General features: G+C 45.7%; 1 protein-coding gene across 3 annotated transcripts in view; it reads right to left on the bottom strand.

Annotated features, from left to right (window-relative positions):
• Positions 1-7,164, bottom strand: part of LOC149311173 (DNA-binding protein RFX6-like) — a 51,418-nt gene extending 44,254 nt beyond the window's left edge. For 2 of the 3 annotated variants that reach the window (XM_089528488.1, XM_089528486.1), the window contains exon 1: positions 6,978-7,164. The gene's annotated coding sequence lies outside the window, so the exon portion shown is untranslated. Of the gene's footprint in view, positions 1-6,701; positions 6,835-6,977 lie in introns of those variants that run through there. The other variant, XM_089528487.1, reaches the window with a different exon arrangement.
• Between the last annotated feature and the right edge of the window lie 294 nt (positions 7,165-7,458).

The following is a 7,458-nucleotide window of genomic DNA, read 5'->3' on the forward strand; positions in this document are numbered from 1 at the left end:
ATTGAACATGAGTCAACAGTGTGATGTGGCAGCTAAAAAGGCCAATGCGATTTTAGGCTGCATCAATAGAAGTACAGTGTCTAGATCAAGGGAAGTAATAGTGCCATTGTATTCTGCTTTGGTCAGGCCTCACCTGGAATATTGTGTCCATTTCTGGGCACCACAATTCAAAACAGATGCTGAGAAACTGGAGTGTGTCCAAAGGAGGGGGACTAAAATGGTGAATGGTCTGGAAACTGTGCCCAAGAGGTGAAATGATAGCCCTGTTTAAATATTTGAAGGGATGTCATATTGAGGAGGGAGCAAGCTTGTTTTCTGCTGCTCCAAAGAACAGGATCCGGAACAATGGATGCAAGCTCCAGGAAAAGAGATTCCACCTCAATGTTAGGAGGGATTTCCTGACAGCAAGGGCTGTTTGACACTGGAACACACTCTCTCAGAGAGTGGTGGAGTCTCCCTCCTTGGAGGTCTTTAAACAGAGGCTGGATGGCCGTCTGTCGGGGATGCTTTGATCAAGAGTTCCTGCATGGCAGGGGGTTGGACTGGATGGCCCTCTCTTCCAACTCTATGATTCTATGACTCTATGAGAATGATATCAGACACAACAGGCAGTTTTGTTGTGTTTTTTAACCACAGCATAGTTTCAATATAGATTGCATGTGTGGGTAGATGGATACTATTTCCTTTTCCCCCAACCTTCACTGTTTTTATCTCGAAATCATATACCTGTAAAACTAGAAAAGATGTGAAGAAGACCACTGTAAAAAATTATCTTATAATTTTTCACCTATATTGCATGCAACAGAGAAAATCTGGAAAAGAGGGAGAAAGGAAGAAAATCAAAAATGTCCAACAAAGCATTAGTCCCATTAATAATGTGGATATTGCTGTAACTATCCAAGAAATGCCACTATTTTGGCTATTTTTTCCACAAGGATGGTAGAATTTTATGTGTCTCAGTTGCATAATTTTAACCCAACTGGCATCAATCCAGTTAAATTTCATCTCCCTGAATGAATAAATGAAAATGAAAATGAATGAATGAATGAATGAATACCTAATGAAGAATGCTGTGTCACTATGAAACTTGCAAACTCGTGCATCAGTAGACACTGCACCACTGAAAGATGCTATCGGGCTTGTGAAAAAAGTGGGTATATGAAGAAAAGGCTGGTGCAAAACTTTGAGTATCTAACTTTAGACAATCCTACTAAAGTCATATACACATTTACTTGGAAATATGTCCTACTGAACTCAGTAGTGCATATTCCTAATTAAAGTGGCATTACTCTTCATTAAATAAGTTTAGGATGAAGGTGTCCAATAAAGAGAGATGTGGATGGAAAGAAAGACATGGGGGGGGGGGGGTGGTGGATGAAACAAAAAGTGTAATCTGTGTATTCTTGCCTCAGACTTCTATATTTCCATTTATTGCAAATAAAGAGTAACACCTTAAACTAACATATTGTAACCAGACCTAGGGGGGGAAATGCTAACTTACGCACCCCATTCACCTTGTTCTTTGATGTAATTAAAACAGTAAGACAAAAAGCAAAGGCCCTTGTGCCTCTTCGGCGGCAGTTCTTTGGAAATCAGTTCCCTACAAATCAGTGCCATGACTCCTATGGTAAAGGATCCAAGGAGTCAAAAACACTAGCATCCTAGAGACAGGCCAGAGCTTGGAAAAGTTCCTGGGAAGCAAGGACTTAAAACTTCCCAAATCCCCATGGCAGCCACAGGTCCTAAAAGCCTGGCTAGAGAAGCCTGAGAGTTGGAGCCCCCAAAAGGCACTTTTCCAAGTTGTGGCTTACACAAAGAGCTTCACTTCTGCCACCCACTACTCACCAAGGGCCTCAGTCCTGACACTTGCTTCCAGTCCCCAGGCTTAGATTGTTGTCTGCCTTCAAGTCATTTCCGACTTATGGTGATCCTAAGGCGACCCCATCATGGGGTCTTCTTGGCAAGATTTGTTCAGAGGAGTCTGAGAGTGGGTGACCCAGGTCACCCAGTGGGTTTTTACGCTCAAGTGGGGAATTCAAAATCAGTGAATGCTCAAGCAGTAAAATGCTATCCCTCATAGAAATGGCAAAATCAAACTTTCCTTTTGGGAATACACACACACACACACACACACACACACATATATATACATAGATATAGTATTTGATTCTTTTCAAGCCGTTGATGGTTGAATCCATGGATAAAGAATCCGTGAATAGGAAGGGTCAACTGCATTTGCTCAGGTCCTCCACTGTTTTCCTGGAAGGTCCTCCATTTTGCCTGGTCCTCCTTGGTGGTGAGGAGGACACCTGATCCCCCTGATCCCCTCCCAGAAATATTAAATCCATACTTCTTCACCAGGCTCCAAATGGAGGACAGAAGGCTGAAATGGAGGATAGGCCTTGGAAGAGGAATTGCTCTGCTCCCCCTGAAGGTAGGACCTTCAAGAAAAGTAGAGGAGATGGCCACATACAAAAGTGAAAAACACTAATATATAACTATAAACCCATGCTTCTTAGTTGTGCTCAAAATGGAGGACATATTGGAATTCTTCCTAGACAGAAGGTTGAAAAGGAGCACAGGTCCTGGAAAAGGAGGAGCTCTGGTCACCCTGGATGTGGGACCTTCAAGAAAAGTAGATGAGGTGACCACATACAAAAGCTAAAAACACTAATATATCAACATTAATATTGATATAAATCCATGTTTCTTAGCCAAATGGAGGGCATTCTGGAATCTCTCCTGGACAGAAGGTTGAAATGGAGGATAGGCCCTGGAAGAGGAGGACATGTCTGGTCCCCCTGAAGGTAGGACCTTCAAGGAAAAAGTGGAGGAGACGAGCAACTCAAAGCTCCAAACACTCCAAGAAGAAATTCCTGCTTGAGGCTTAGAAATGGAGGAAGAAAAAGTGGAGGAGATGACCCAACCCAAGCTGGAAAGAGTCTCAGCCCTGGGTCTGGGTCTGGGGTGGTGTTGGCCCAAGGACCCCTCACCTGCCTTGATCCCGGTGGGCCCTGGGCTCCCCTCTGGGTCGGGGGCAGGCTGGAGGAAGCCTTGGGCCAGGAGCGCCTCCTGGTAGCCCTCCTGCTGCTGCTGCTGCTGCTCTTGGTGCAAGGCGCCTGCTGGGAGGGTGGCCATGCCTTCTCCCTGGAGTCCAGGCAGCAGAGCGCCAGCCCCGCAGCGCAGCAGGTGCACCGCCTCCTCCGACGGGAAGAAGGAGAAGTAGCCCCAGGGAGGCCCTTTTAAAGGCTGCTCAGGGCACAGCAGGCAACAGGAGGAGGGGAGAACGAGAACTCCTCCTCTTCAGCTGCCCAAGAAAGAGAAGGCATCGCCAAAGGGAGGACTCTCCGGAGACACAGTGGAGGACCTCCCTGAGCAAACCCAAGCACCAGCACTCCTAGAAACGTCAGCCCATGCTCCTCAGGGATGCTCAGGATGGAGGACGCGCAAGACCAATGGAGGACAGCTAAACCCGAGCTCCAACACTCCTAGAAAGGTCAAGCCATGCTCCTCAGGGATGCTCAGGATGGAGGACACGCAAGACCAATGGAGGACAGGACCAACTGAAAGCTCCAACACTCCTAGAAATGTCAACCCATGCTCCTCAGGCATGCTCAGGATGGAGGACATGCAAGGCAAATGGAGGACAGGACCAAACCGAAGCTCAAGCACTCCTAGAAATGTCAACCCATCTTTTGAGTCAGGCTCCAAAAGGAGGACATTTTGGAATCCTTCCTGGATATAAGGTTGAAGTGAAGGATGTGTCCTGGAAAAGGAGGATGCCTGGTCACCCTGAAAGTAGGACCTTCAAGAAAAGTGAAGCAGATGACCCAATAAAAGCTCAAAACACTCATAGAAATGGGGGGAAATCCCTACTTCTCTCAGTTAGGCTCAAAATGGAGGACATACAAGAAAATGGAGGACCTGATGAAAGAAAAGCTCAAAACACTCCTAGATATGGACATTTCTGCTTCTGAGTCAGGCTCAGAGGGCCTTTTGGGATGCCTCCTGGGCAGAAGGTGGAAATGATGTCCTGGAAAAGGAGGCCCTCTGGTCACTCTGTGTCCACCGGGGTCAAGCACCCTGCTGCACTAAACCCTTTCAGGTCCGTCTCCCTCCTTCTGAGTCTCCAGGTCCTTGGAAGAAAGGTCCCCTCTGTCTAGCTCCAACCCCATTTGTGGCTCCCCACTGAGCACTGTCTGAAAGACAGAAACTCCCAATTCAAATGACCTTTGCGCATGGACACAGCACAGTCCTTTCCTTGCCAGGAGCAAGAGGACCAGAAGGAGAAGGTGCCGCAAAAGAAACAAAAAGGAGGGCATGACAATGTCGCTTTGTCATGCTCAATATGGAGGACATGCAGGAGAAATGTTGGCCACGACCAAATCAAAGCTCAAAACATTCGTATAAATATAAATTCATGCTTCTCAGTCAGGCTCAAAATGGTCTATTGGAATTCCTCCTGGACAGAAGGTTGAAATGGAGGATGTGTCCTGGAAAAGGAGGATGTGTCTGGTCACCCTGGCCTCCTGCATTTGGGTAGACCTTCTTGACTCTGGGATCAAATATGAGGAATTACAATTTTTATGGGAACCTGACACATCATGGCCTAAATCCTAATGATTCATTCCAGCTGGAGTAGACCCACTGAATCAATTTATGTACACATCTACACTGTAGCAATAACGTAGGCGGAAACCACTTTAAGTGCTGTAGCACCAGCTCATGGAATATTGGGATTGGTAGTTTTACAAAGTCTTTAGCCTTCTCCGCCAGAGTGCTGGTGCCTCACAAATCTACAAGTTTGAAGATTCAGGAGGATGGAGCTACGGCAGTTAAACTGCATTGTTTCTACAGTTTCTACATATTCAAACAAAAAATTCACCAAACACTGATATCTTTATTGGCCTACCGAAATGCACAATATACTTGTTTCTATATATATAGGGGAAAGAGAGAGAGAGAGAGAGAGAGAATGTACTGTATGGCCCCATTCCCACTCACCTATTTGCACTGGGCAGATTCGGATCCCCCCCCCCAATCCCTCAGGAAGCAAATGCCCACTAGAAATTTACCTCAATCAGGGTAATTTAACCCTGAATTCCATTGCAGCTCTTGTGGAGAGTTCACATTTGAGGAACTGGTTTAAAATGAAGGCACCTTTGGTGTCAATCAAATTCAGTTCTGCTTTCGTCAAGGTGACATTTCCTACAGCAATTGGGCAATTGGATGTGTGCTCCCCCCTCCTTTAAAAAAAAAAAAAAACAGGTGGCAGTATGTGCATATTTTGTCAAATTTAAAAACCTCCAGGTGTGTGTGTGTGTGTTGTGTGTATTTGGGTCACTACAGATTATGGATCTTCCCCTGCCTCTGTTTTCAACCCCAAAATACAATCTAATGCCATCTCTGCATCTTCACTCCTTGCCACCTCAGAATGCCTCACATACACATATAGTAATAATAATAATAATAATAATAATAATAATAATAATAATAAATTCCTCATCCCAAATGCCATCTTTGCATCCTTTGCTTTCCCCTAGCCACCCCCGAATTCCTTACAGACAGTAGCAAAAGCATTCTGTATCAATTTGCCAAATTGAAAGAGAAACATTTTTAATTCGCATTGTAGCATTCGCATATAAACACACATTCTATTCCAGGAGCAAAATAAAAGGGAAATGTAGCACAAGCAGACACATTCTATCTATATATGTATCACTCTGTAGCAAAAAACTTTCACATAGTTTGTCAAATATATAAAAAATAAAAAGAGAGAAAGCTGCCTAGTGCGAGAGGGAGACTTGTTCCGTTCTGTGCCCTCCCTCTGACCTACCCTGAACTTGACCTTTTCTCCGTCTCCTTCCTTTTGCTCCGTCAGTCACCTCGTTGTCCTTTGCACCCTTCCTCCAGCTCCTTCATCATCATCATCCTCTTCCTCCTCCTTCATAAAGGGAAGGAATGTTCTGCCCTCTGCCCTCCATCTGACCTTATTCCCCTTCACCCTGTTCCTTCTTCCTCCTCTTTCCAATTCTGCCCTTCATGGCCCCTTCTTTCCCCCGGCTCCTTCCTCCTCCTCCTCTTCCTCCTCCTCCTCCAGCCTGATGAAGGGGAGGAAAGTTCTGCCCTCTGCTCCACTCTGACCTAAATCCCTCCCCTGAACTTGTCCCATATTTGCTGGATCCATTTTTTTTCAAAAGATACACCTTTTACCCCGCTTTCAAAAGACCCGCGCCAAGGGGCATTTGCCCCTGAATGGGTGTGGAAGCCTCAAATTTGATTGTGGAAGCATCAGGTCCAATATGAATTTCCCATGGTTAATCCGGTTCTTGAACCGGGGTAAAAGGTAGTCTGAATGGCCCCTATATATAGTATGAGGTATGGAAGCCAGCATGGTATGGTGGTTTAAAGTTGGACAACCACTCTGGAGACCAAGGTTCAAATTTCTGCTTAGCCATGGAAATCCACTAGGTGATCTTGGACAATCACACACTCTCAGCCTCAGAGGAAGGCAAAGGCCAACTTCCTCTGAGGAAATCTTGCCAAGAAAACCCTATGATAGATTTGCCTTAGGGTCAGCATAAGCTGGAAAAGACTTGAAGACACACAACAACAGCAGCAATTCAAGACTGCATCAATAGAAGTATCATGTCTAGAGGGAAGTAATGGTGCCACTCTATTCTGCTTTGGTCAGGGCTCACCTGGAATATTGTGTCAAGTTCTGGGCACCACAATTCAAAAAGGATGTGGAGAGGTTGGAATGTGTCCAGAGGAGGGCCACCAAAATGGTGAAAGGTCTAGAAACCACAGAGTTGAGTATGTTTAGCCTGGAAAAGAGACAGTTAAGAGGTGATATGATATCTCTGTTTAAGCATTTGAAAGGATGTCATACTGAGGATGGAGCAAGCTTGTTTTCTGCTGCTCCAGAGAATAGGACACAGAACAATGGACAGAAGCTACAGGAAAAGAGATCCCACCTAAACATTAGGAAGAATGTCCTGACAGTAAGAACTGTTTGACAGTGGAACACACTCCCTCAGAGTGCGGTGGAGTCTCCTTCTCTGGAGGTCTTTAAACAGAGGCTGGATGGCCACCTGCCAGAGATGCTTTGGTTGAGAGTTCCTGCATGGCAGGGGGTTGGACTCGATGGCCCTTGTGGTCTTTATGGTGCACAGAACACCCGGCTGACCAATCAGAAAGCAGCTGAGGACCAGCCAATAGAATGTGGGCTGGGACTTTTAAAAAGATTCCGAGCTGACAGTTGGGAGTCAGTTGGAACTGGGACAGTTTAGAACTTCAGTTGGGGGTTTGGAATCCTGAGGGGTGGAGCTAGAGTGGAGTTGGGGAGATAGTTAGGATTATAGAGTGAGGGAACAATGAAGTTCAAGAGAGGACTGAGTTCTGATAGTTCCTGAGGGAATAGTTAGTTAAAGAACTGCTTTGTCCAGAGAGGGACAA

The sequence above is a fragment of the Sceloporus occidentalis genome, unplaced genomic scaffold (genome assembly GCF_023333645.1).
Source record: "Sceloporus occidentalis isolate IW3139 unplaced genomic scaffold, rSceOcc1.0.p SCAF_6, whole genome shotgun sequence".
Classification (NCBI taxonomy): domain Eukaryota; kingdom Metazoa; phylum Chordata; class Lepidosauria; order Squamata; family Phrynosomatidae; genus Sceloporus; species Sceloporus occidentalis.